General features: G+C 28.3%; 1 pseudogene across 1 annotated transcript; it reads right to left on the bottom strand.

Annotated features, from left to right (window-relative positions):
• Positions 1-3,810: 3,810 nt before the first annotated feature.
• On the bottom strand, positions 3,811-5,520 carry LOC145192534 (uncharacterized; annotated as a pseudogene). The gene is made up of 4 exons (XR_016452812.1): positions 5,354-5,520; positions 4,686-4,750; positions 4,283-4,407; positions 3,811-4,015 (listed from the first exon to the last, which is right to left on the bottom strand). The product of XR_016452812.1 is annotated as an uncharacterized LOC145192534 (transcript).
• Between the last annotated feature and the right edge of the window lie 3,892 nt (positions 5,521-9,412).

Raw genomic sequence — 9,412 nt, 5'->3', positions numbered from 1 at the left:
AGTAAAGAGTGAGTAGAGAAGTAATTAAAATTAAAAAAAAAACCTATGTGACTAAACAATTCTTGCTATTGGTTTGCCTAAGCAGTGGCTAAGCAAACGAATACCAATTATACCCAATTCAGAAGGTAAAAAATATCAAAATGTAAAAGAAATACACACAAAGATATATATATATATATATATATATATATATATATATATATATATATATATATATATATATATATATATATATATATATATATATATATATATATATATATTTAAATAATTTCAGCCGATCCATCTGTAGGCCAAGACTTTAATGGATGCAATCCTGGCGAGATCGACATCGTCTTTTTGACTTTACTGGGCGCGAACACGTTACCTTTAATACACTGGACAAGTGCACAAGATCGCTTGATCATAGAAACGTTGTACGAAATAGAGAAAAAACTTATTATTCAAATTAGATAAAACGGATTAAGTTATAAAAAAAAGTTATAATGTTAAATAGGAATTTGCTAAAAGTAAATAAGTTTATAACGAGATATATAGTTAATTTTTAATGTTTTTTATGCATTTTTGATAGTTTATTAAATATTTCTAATAAAAAAAATTTCAAACAACAAAACACGGTTTTAATGGACCAAAGTCCCTACCCTAGCCGTGAAAGAACGTGATTTTTCTCATTGATGACTGACCACTCTTTAAGTTATAAATTCAAATGGAGACTTTATTTAGATTTTTGACCCAGGCAGATAAAACAGATTAACTTGCAAAGCCAACTTTGTTATATTGATGATGAGGACCCTAGAGTTTGAGTGCTTGAGTTTAGGCTTCAACGAGAAGAAAGAGGAATCCTCTTCTTTCTTAACCGGAAATCAAGTGTTGAAACTTAATCCTGACCTACTTTAACTTTGTTTATGTATAAGTCAAGGACTACTATACGGAAGGACGCGCAAAGTCGATTTCCTGACTCCGCTAGCGAAGGCCATTCAATATTTCTCACTAAACTCTTATTTAACTAAATTTGGCCGAAGTAACGTTTTATAAAATCAAATTACTAAAATATTATTAAAATAATTTTGCATTGTTGTTAATAAAAAATTAATAATAAATTAAAAACTTATTTAAAAAAGCATAAAAGATCAATATAAAAAAATTCCTCTATGAAAAAACGTAAACATTATATCCTCTAGAGACTTTTTAACAAAGTGAAAACTTTAAAAAATAAAACATGAATTTAATATAATATACTTCTTAAAAAAAGAAACAACAAAATATTATATATATCATAATGACATTATTCAGCTAGGCGTGCCTTCTTAATTGATGTCTGATAAAGACATGCATTTTTCGTTTGGTTCTTATCCAAATTCTGCATTCCATGCAGGAGAACATTTGCCAAACGCCTGAAAAGGGTTTTTGAAGATAAACCTAAATCATAGTATGTGTCCATTACAGAAAGAATGTTTATAAGTCTTTTTCTACAGCATGATCTGTGTTTTTTTTCTTTTACAAAGCATAAACCAATTTTAACTAGCTGATAGGTACACTCATGTGGGACTGTCAAATATCCCCTTGAAACTTCCTCAATAAAGTCTTTAGCTTCATTTGTTAGTTTAGGTTCATCATCTGGATAAACTAGTTCACCTTCACATTTTATCTCAAGCCACCCTGCCACATAGGCAGCAGAGTTCTCTTCAGTTTCAGAAAGACTCACATCATAAATGCATGTTTCAATTGAGGTTGCATCTTCAATACTAATTGGACCCTCGCCTTTTTTATTGGGTTGCCCTACTTCCACTGATTCTAAAAATAATGCAGCAAATCGAGCTAAACACTTTTTAAAAGCAGAGAAAACATCACTAGCTGCCAAAAAAGCATTTGCCCCTGTTGATTGTCTATAAACAGAAAATATATATATATATATTGTAATATTACAATATATATATATATATAAATATATATATATATATTGTAATATATATTGTAACCTTGATCGTAACTAACAAAATTATTGTTATTAACCTATTTTTGTTCATTAAGCAATCAAACTGTGTGGAGTTTTCTTTGTTGTCTACTTAAAACCATTCTTTTTTGGAGATGCCACTTAACTGAACACAAACTAGTTAAAAACTCATGCCTGAGTATTAAACATTATGGTTTCCAACTTTTCTTAAACTTGGTTTATCAATAATTAGGATCAAAATCAAACTGAACCTAAGGTTCAGTTGGATTTGAGCTCTAAACCATTTAACATTGGTTTAATCAGATGTCACCTCAACTGCAGTGATGATCAAACAATTTTGGTCCAATTATATTTGATAATTTTTACATATCCAAGACTTTGGGATGTAATGATATATAAAAAAGGGTTGTAATTTTTTTACTATGATAGTAATAACTATGATACAATCAAAAATAGTTGTATTTTTTCTATAAAAGAATAATTAGAAAATAACAAAAAACTGCTCTTTTAAATAAATATATCCTTAACTTGCACATTGATCTGAATATCAGGCTTTTATTACTTTTACAGTATACCCAATATAATAAATTATCACATTTGTAATAGACAATATTAATTACTTGAATTTAAATTATAGTCACATTTAGGTAACTTTTAACTTTAGAAATTATAATTTAACATACAAACACAACTTATCTAAAAACATCTATAATTTTGTAGTCCTAACATATTTTTAAAATCTAACATATTTTATTTGACGATAGCAATAATACACTTGAATTAATTAATTTTGTAAGCTAAACAAACCAACTTGTTATTTTCACATTTAACCAAAACATGACTGACTGCTATATGCTATATAGCATACCTATATAATATAGATAACACAGTAACACTACTTTTTTTTTTTTCTGTTGAAAATAGACAAACTTGAAAAACACCAAAAAATCTTTCGAATAAGCCTCGTAAAACTGTAAAACGTTTTCTTAATCCAGCAGCATTTTAATTTCAAATTAAATTTGAATACATAAAATTGGTTTTGCGATCAGCTACACTTTGATCAATTCATGATGTGTATACGCTTACTAAGTTCAGACTTGAGATTAAAGTAGATGCAGACTGTTCTTATTTTAGCTGCTAAAATGATGTTCTAAAAATATTGTAAATTTTTCATTTGCATTAACATACCATATGTCATATAACTATTTAAAATAATTACTTCTAAACAAAATCAAATGTGGCAAGTGAAACTTTGTGTTAAAACTTAAACAGATTTATATCTCAGGAATAGATGGAAAATAATGCAATTACTGTCTTCTTATTAACTTATTTCATGAGATCTGCCATTTGTAGCGAAGTCACATTCTGACAAGGCGCATAATTTCATGCAATAAAATCTTTGAACGCCCGGAGAATGCAGATAGTTCAAAAATAAAGCTGGCGGAAAATGCAGATAGTCCAATTTTGTTTTACGCGGAGATTGCAGATATGCCAATTTTGTTTTTGGCGGAGATTGCAGATAGTCCGATTTTGCGCGGAGCCATCGATATGATATTAAGCTGACGTAAATCAAGCGATGTTCAATAAAATATTTTATTGAACATTGCTTGATTTACGTCGGTTTTAGATAAATTTAAAATTTAGATAAATTTTACTACCATTTAAAACTCGAAACTTAAAATATAACATGTTATATTTCAAGTTTCGAGTTTTAAATGGAAGTAAAATTTATCTAATTCTTAACTTGCATCTCAAACTCCGACTTAGGTTCACACGTGTAAACCTAAGACGATGTACATCGTCGGTTATTAATGTTTAAATATAGACTACATACTTCATTAAAACAAAGAATAAAATAGAATTTCAAAATATAATTACGGCATTAAAATATAAAACATAATTTACAAGTTATTTACTTTATATATTTCTTTTATATTATACAAATTTTTTATGTTGAAGACCGTCTTCCGCCTGTGGCCTTGTCTGGAGCGTATCGCAAAATATCTTTGACGCAATTTAAAACGTCTTCTCTGTTAAATCTTCTATCCTTCATTGCTGCACCTAAAATATGAAAAATGACTGAAAAATTAAACGTATCAACTATTCAAATAATAACTTTCATAACAATTTGAATAATTATTTCTATAACAACAACAAAAAAAGGCATTAAAAGCTACTGTTTTAACCTAACTCATATTTTACACTATTATTATATTTAAAAATGGAAATAAATGTAAAAAAAAAGTAAGTGGAAAAATAAGCATAGTAATAAGATACATAGTAATAAAAGTAAAGCTTCTAAAAACTGAAGTAATTTATAAAACGTACAGCACACAACTTTGCATATATTAAGATTTTTAAAAGCTTGTTTTTTTGGTCTTGAGTCTTTATTATTTTCAAGGCGATTTGTTCCTTTAAAATTGAACTTGGCGAACACATCGTACGTAGCGACGCTAAAACAAAATATTTATATTACTATTGTTTTATTTAAAGAGAACGATTCCTAAGAAGTGTTAAACTCCAAGTGAAAAACTTTAATATAAACTTATATGTTGGATGATATGATAAGAACAAGTGTTCAAACTTAGCTATTTTATCTAAGAAGATTATTTGCTATAAAGTACACAATATTCACTATACCCAGTGGACATGTATTGTTCTTAGAACTTCTTAAATACACATGCCCACTGGGTAAGGGCTATAGCTAATATATCATCAATATATTGAGAACCTTTCCATTATGTTTTTGACAACATCTTTAATATCTTTACCCCCAGCAGAAGCGAGAGATAAAACCTGATAAAATTAGAAAATGGAATAAAATTTAATCACAAGATAAAATATTTTTATGTCATAACCTTAAAGATATACATTAAAATTAAAAAAACAATATATAATACAGAAAAATTTCTACGTATTATTTTGAATTGATAGAATCAGACCACCTCTACATAATATATAAAAGACACCATTTTCTTTAGATTGATTTCGCTCATGAAGGAAAATTAGAACTTGAGTAAAATATATTGAGAAAGTGTTTTAATCAAATCGATCCTATTTTAAACCTATTCAAGTGCTTATTAATTAATATATCTATCAAAACCCAAATTTTTAATCAAAATTTATACAACATTTATAGATGCCGATCAAAAAAAAGCTTATAATTAACATCAAAAAAAAAAATTGATTCTGTGAATCAAAATTATTCTGAGACCTGATCATTAATGGAATTATGTTTTGGTCAGCAGAGTATTTCATAGACACAATAATATTTTTAAAATCACTTTAATCGTTTTGAGGAAAAAACCTACATATATAAATGACATAAACTGACATATGACATAAATAATATGACATAAATAAAATTGACATTGAAAAAAGAAATAAAAATTTATTAACCAGTTTGTTGAACTCTTCTTCATTTACTATTTTTTCCTCTAAATTATGCAACTCTTCTAAACTGCTTATTGGGGATATTTCTCTAGCTACTCCAACTGAAGATGTTAAATTTAATAAATTTTCTCAATATTTTCAAGTCTTTGATCTTGTTTGATCAAGTATTTCATTACTTTAGCTTGAAATTCTGCATAAAAAATCATAAATTTAATATTATTAAACGTTGTTTCATTACTATGTAAAAAAAACCTTAAAAAAACCTTTAAACACCTTAAAAAGAAAACATCTTAAGGTGTTTGTTTTTTTAAGGTGTACCTACCTGTAGTTGAGTTAACTTGAATATCAACGCGTGACTAGGGTTAGGACTATTGTAATTGTAATTGTAAAAATTAAATACAATTACACATTACAATACAATAATATGGTATTGTAATATTACAGAAACAATAAAAAAAATTTATTTTGGTATTTTATTGCTGTGATGAAAAACAATTACAATAAGTATTGTATTGTTTCTTTTCTAACAATACAATAAAATTCGAGAACTATTGTATTGCATTATTTTAATGAAATATAATTACAATAACTATTGTAGTGTATTACTTTACATTAAAGTAGAAAAACTAACGTATTTGAACGTATTCATATTCATCTCTGACGAACTTGCTATTATTTTTGCTATTTTTTATTTACGGATTTGAAATATATTGCAAATTTTATTTTTTACATATTTTGTTTAGAAGAAATTTAAGTTAAAATTATTTTTGTAACTTGGACATGCCGATCCTATAATTATGCGTGGTTGTGCTGACAAATTACCATGAGTGTGCCATATATAGCACATTTATGATGATCGTTAAAAAATCAAGTTATCTATTTTTAACCGATTAAAATTGTATAAATAGGGTAAAAACATTATTTTATATATGTTGATTAAAAAGTAGCAAATGCGGTGTTGATCTTCAAAATATAATATAATACGCAATCGGTATTAATCTTGATCACCTTCAGATCATATTTAGATTTCGCATATCTATTTACCTATCTTGTTATGTATTTCTAAGTTCTAAATGGCCGCAAAATATTGCTTGTCTGATGATAGCCTTACTATTTAAAGTTGCCCAATTTACCATTTTGACACCCCTTCCCCCTCCCATTATGTTTCAGTAAAATAGAATCAATCATTAAATATTAGTTGTACCCTATTTCAAGGGTACAAGAGTATATAGTCGGCAACTGGACTATTAAAACATTTATTAAATTTTGACAATAAAATAATTTTTTTTATTACAATAACAATATATTGTTATTGTATTACAAAGACGAATTACAATACAATATTTATTGTTATTGTAGTGGGTCATTACAATACACTTTTTTTTCAAATATTGTTATTGTTTTATAAAGATTAATTGCAATACAACATTTATTGTTATTGTATTACAGAATTAAAATAGTTGTAAATCACAAGTATTGTTATTGTTTCTAAATTAAACTAATACAATAACAATAATTATTGTTACTGTTATTGTTTTCCTTACAATTACAATAGTCCTAACCCTACGCGTGACAATTTTAATGATATATCACTAAATGTTTGATAGAAAAATTGCTGAAATTTCCCAGTGGGCATCTGTGACGACGTCTGTGCGATGTCTTATTCAAATTAAAAATCAACGTTGGATAAAACCACTAGTTTTACGTCGTTTTGACGTTGATTTAACATCTCAACTCGATGTTAACTTTCGACGTCATTCTCACGTTGTTGCGATGTTGACTTTACGTTGGCGACGTCGCTAACCTAAAACTAACATCGAACCGACGTGAGAATGACGTCGATGCCCACTGGGATATAGCTTTTAGATATAACTTTTAGATATAGCTTTTAGATATAGCTTTTAGATATAGCTTTTAGATATAGCTTTTAGATATAGCTTTTAGATATAGCTTTTAGATATAGCTTTTAGATATAGCTTTTAGATATAGCTTTTAGATATAGCTTTTAGATATAGCTTTTAGATATAGCTTTTAGATATAGCTCTTAAAGTGGAAATCTCGCCTTTGAAAATACGGACAAAATATAGCAGCTTTTTGTGGTTTTTGTGCTTTTTAAAGATTCAAAGTTACATCAAATAACTAATTTAGTAACATTATCATGTGACTAGTGGATATGGGATTCTATGGTTGTTAGACTTCACATTTGTTTGTACTTTGTCTACAAAGAGGGTGCTTTTTTTGTATAAAGTATGGGGTACAAATCACATAGTTGGAGGCATTTTCTCTAATTGCTCTGAATTTAAAACACATAAAAACCTCTTTATGTTTTAGTTATTAAGCCCACAGGTTTGTTTTGTTGTTTTTGTTTAAAATGATTGACAAAATATTGGATATAATAAATACTTTTTTTCATATTGTCAAAATTACTTTAAAATTGTAAATTCAAAGTTAATTGGTAATTTATAAAATAATTTCAAAACTACTGTCATAATAAAGTTTTTTAAATGAATCAAATATGTATAACCTTGTGGTGCATTTTTTCTTGTATTGAAGTATCTCCTAAAATCTTTTATTGCTTTGAACAAGTTTTTTCTACTATTTCAAAATGTAAAAACACATGTTTCTTATTTTGCGGGAAAAGCCACAACATCAAAGTAATACATTTCAGCTGTCAACAGCATAAACAGCTAAAAAATTTTTTTACCAACACAAGCTTGTTCAGAAATACCATATAAAAGAAAACCACTGAAACGCCATATAAAAGAAAAACTCATAAAGATTCTCGGCAACCTGAATGCTTCTTTTGTTTTTCAAAATGTGACACACATATTACTGATTTCAACAAGGAAGGAATAATATGTATTTTTTCTGGAAATTCCCTTAATTTTAAGGATGATAGAGTTCCATTGGACATATGCAATTCCTACAGAGCAATTGTACAAAAGCATGGCAAAGGAGAAAGAAATTTGCCTCTTCCCAAGCTAGATGACTTTAACAAAGTGATTATTAGACCACAGAGCATAGGATTTGATTCTTGTAATTGTTTAACTTGCCAGGTTGGCCAACTAAAAGGACATTCCACAAAGCTCTCTTTTTTAACCGACCAAGATTTGAAAGAATCATCAAGTAGCTTTGATAGACTATGCTCAAACTGTCTCAGTGTAGTCAAAAAAGGAATAATACATAATTGTTCATAAGCCACCAAGTTTGAAAGCTTAAAGAAAATGATAGCAACTGATTCCAAATCTGCTGAAAAAGTTGCATCCTCTGAAATAACTTAAAAGGTGTTCTCTCCGCAGAGCACAACTAGGTTGAGCAGAGAAAGTGGTAAAGCTTCAACTATTACTCCAAGTCTCTCGAAAGCTCAGTGCATATCAAGAACTTCTCTAACTACTTTGGACATGGTTCAAGTTCAAATCAATACTGGTCTTTCAAAAAAATGTTTCAAGAACTGGCTCTAACATTAAACAAGACTAAAAAGACAAAATATGTTGAAACAAAACTTAGGGAAAGTTTTGCAATGGCTGGTCGAAAAGTTGAAAGTTTATTCAAACTTTCCAAAATCTCACTTACAAGGCCATCAACAAAAACTGATTATTTGGCGAAGGCTGTTCACTGCAAGAGTTTAGGGGATCTTTATAACTCAATTCTGAGAGTTGGAGCAATCACTTCACCGCCTCTCATCAAACTAGGTATTGATGGTGAGCTCTCATTTCCATTGCTTGAGCTCTCATTTCCATTAATTTTATGCAATTGACCTGGTTTACTTGATTGTCCGAAAGTACAAACAATATTTTTTCTCCGAGAAAATTCCAATGTTTTAGGCATTTTTCAATACTATCAGAAGTTTATTCACCTGAATGTGAATGTTTCACAAGATACATGTTAAGCAGAGCTTTATTGGTTTTTCGCATATACTATGAAAAAAACCAACAAAAATTCTTAAAAAGGTTGCAGTGAGACCTTTTTAGTCCAGATATCAAGGTATATTGTAAAACACCTGCCTTTAAATATGACGTCAAGAGGTTTTCATGTTGAAACAGTTACTTCTTCATTAAGTAGGCT

The sequence above is a fragment of the Hydra viridissima genome, unplaced genomic scaffold, assembly GCF_058129835.1.
Source record: "Hydra viridissima isolate aposymbiotic clone 2 unplaced genomic scaffold, HvirCarnegie_v1 scaffold_5, whole genome shotgun sequence".
Taxonomy (NCBI): Eukaryota; Metazoa; Cnidaria; class Hydrozoa; order Anthoathecata; family Hydridae; genus Hydra; species Hydra viridissima.
Note: the sequence above shows the minus strand (reverse complement) of the source record. Positions and strands in the feature narration are given on the sequence as shown.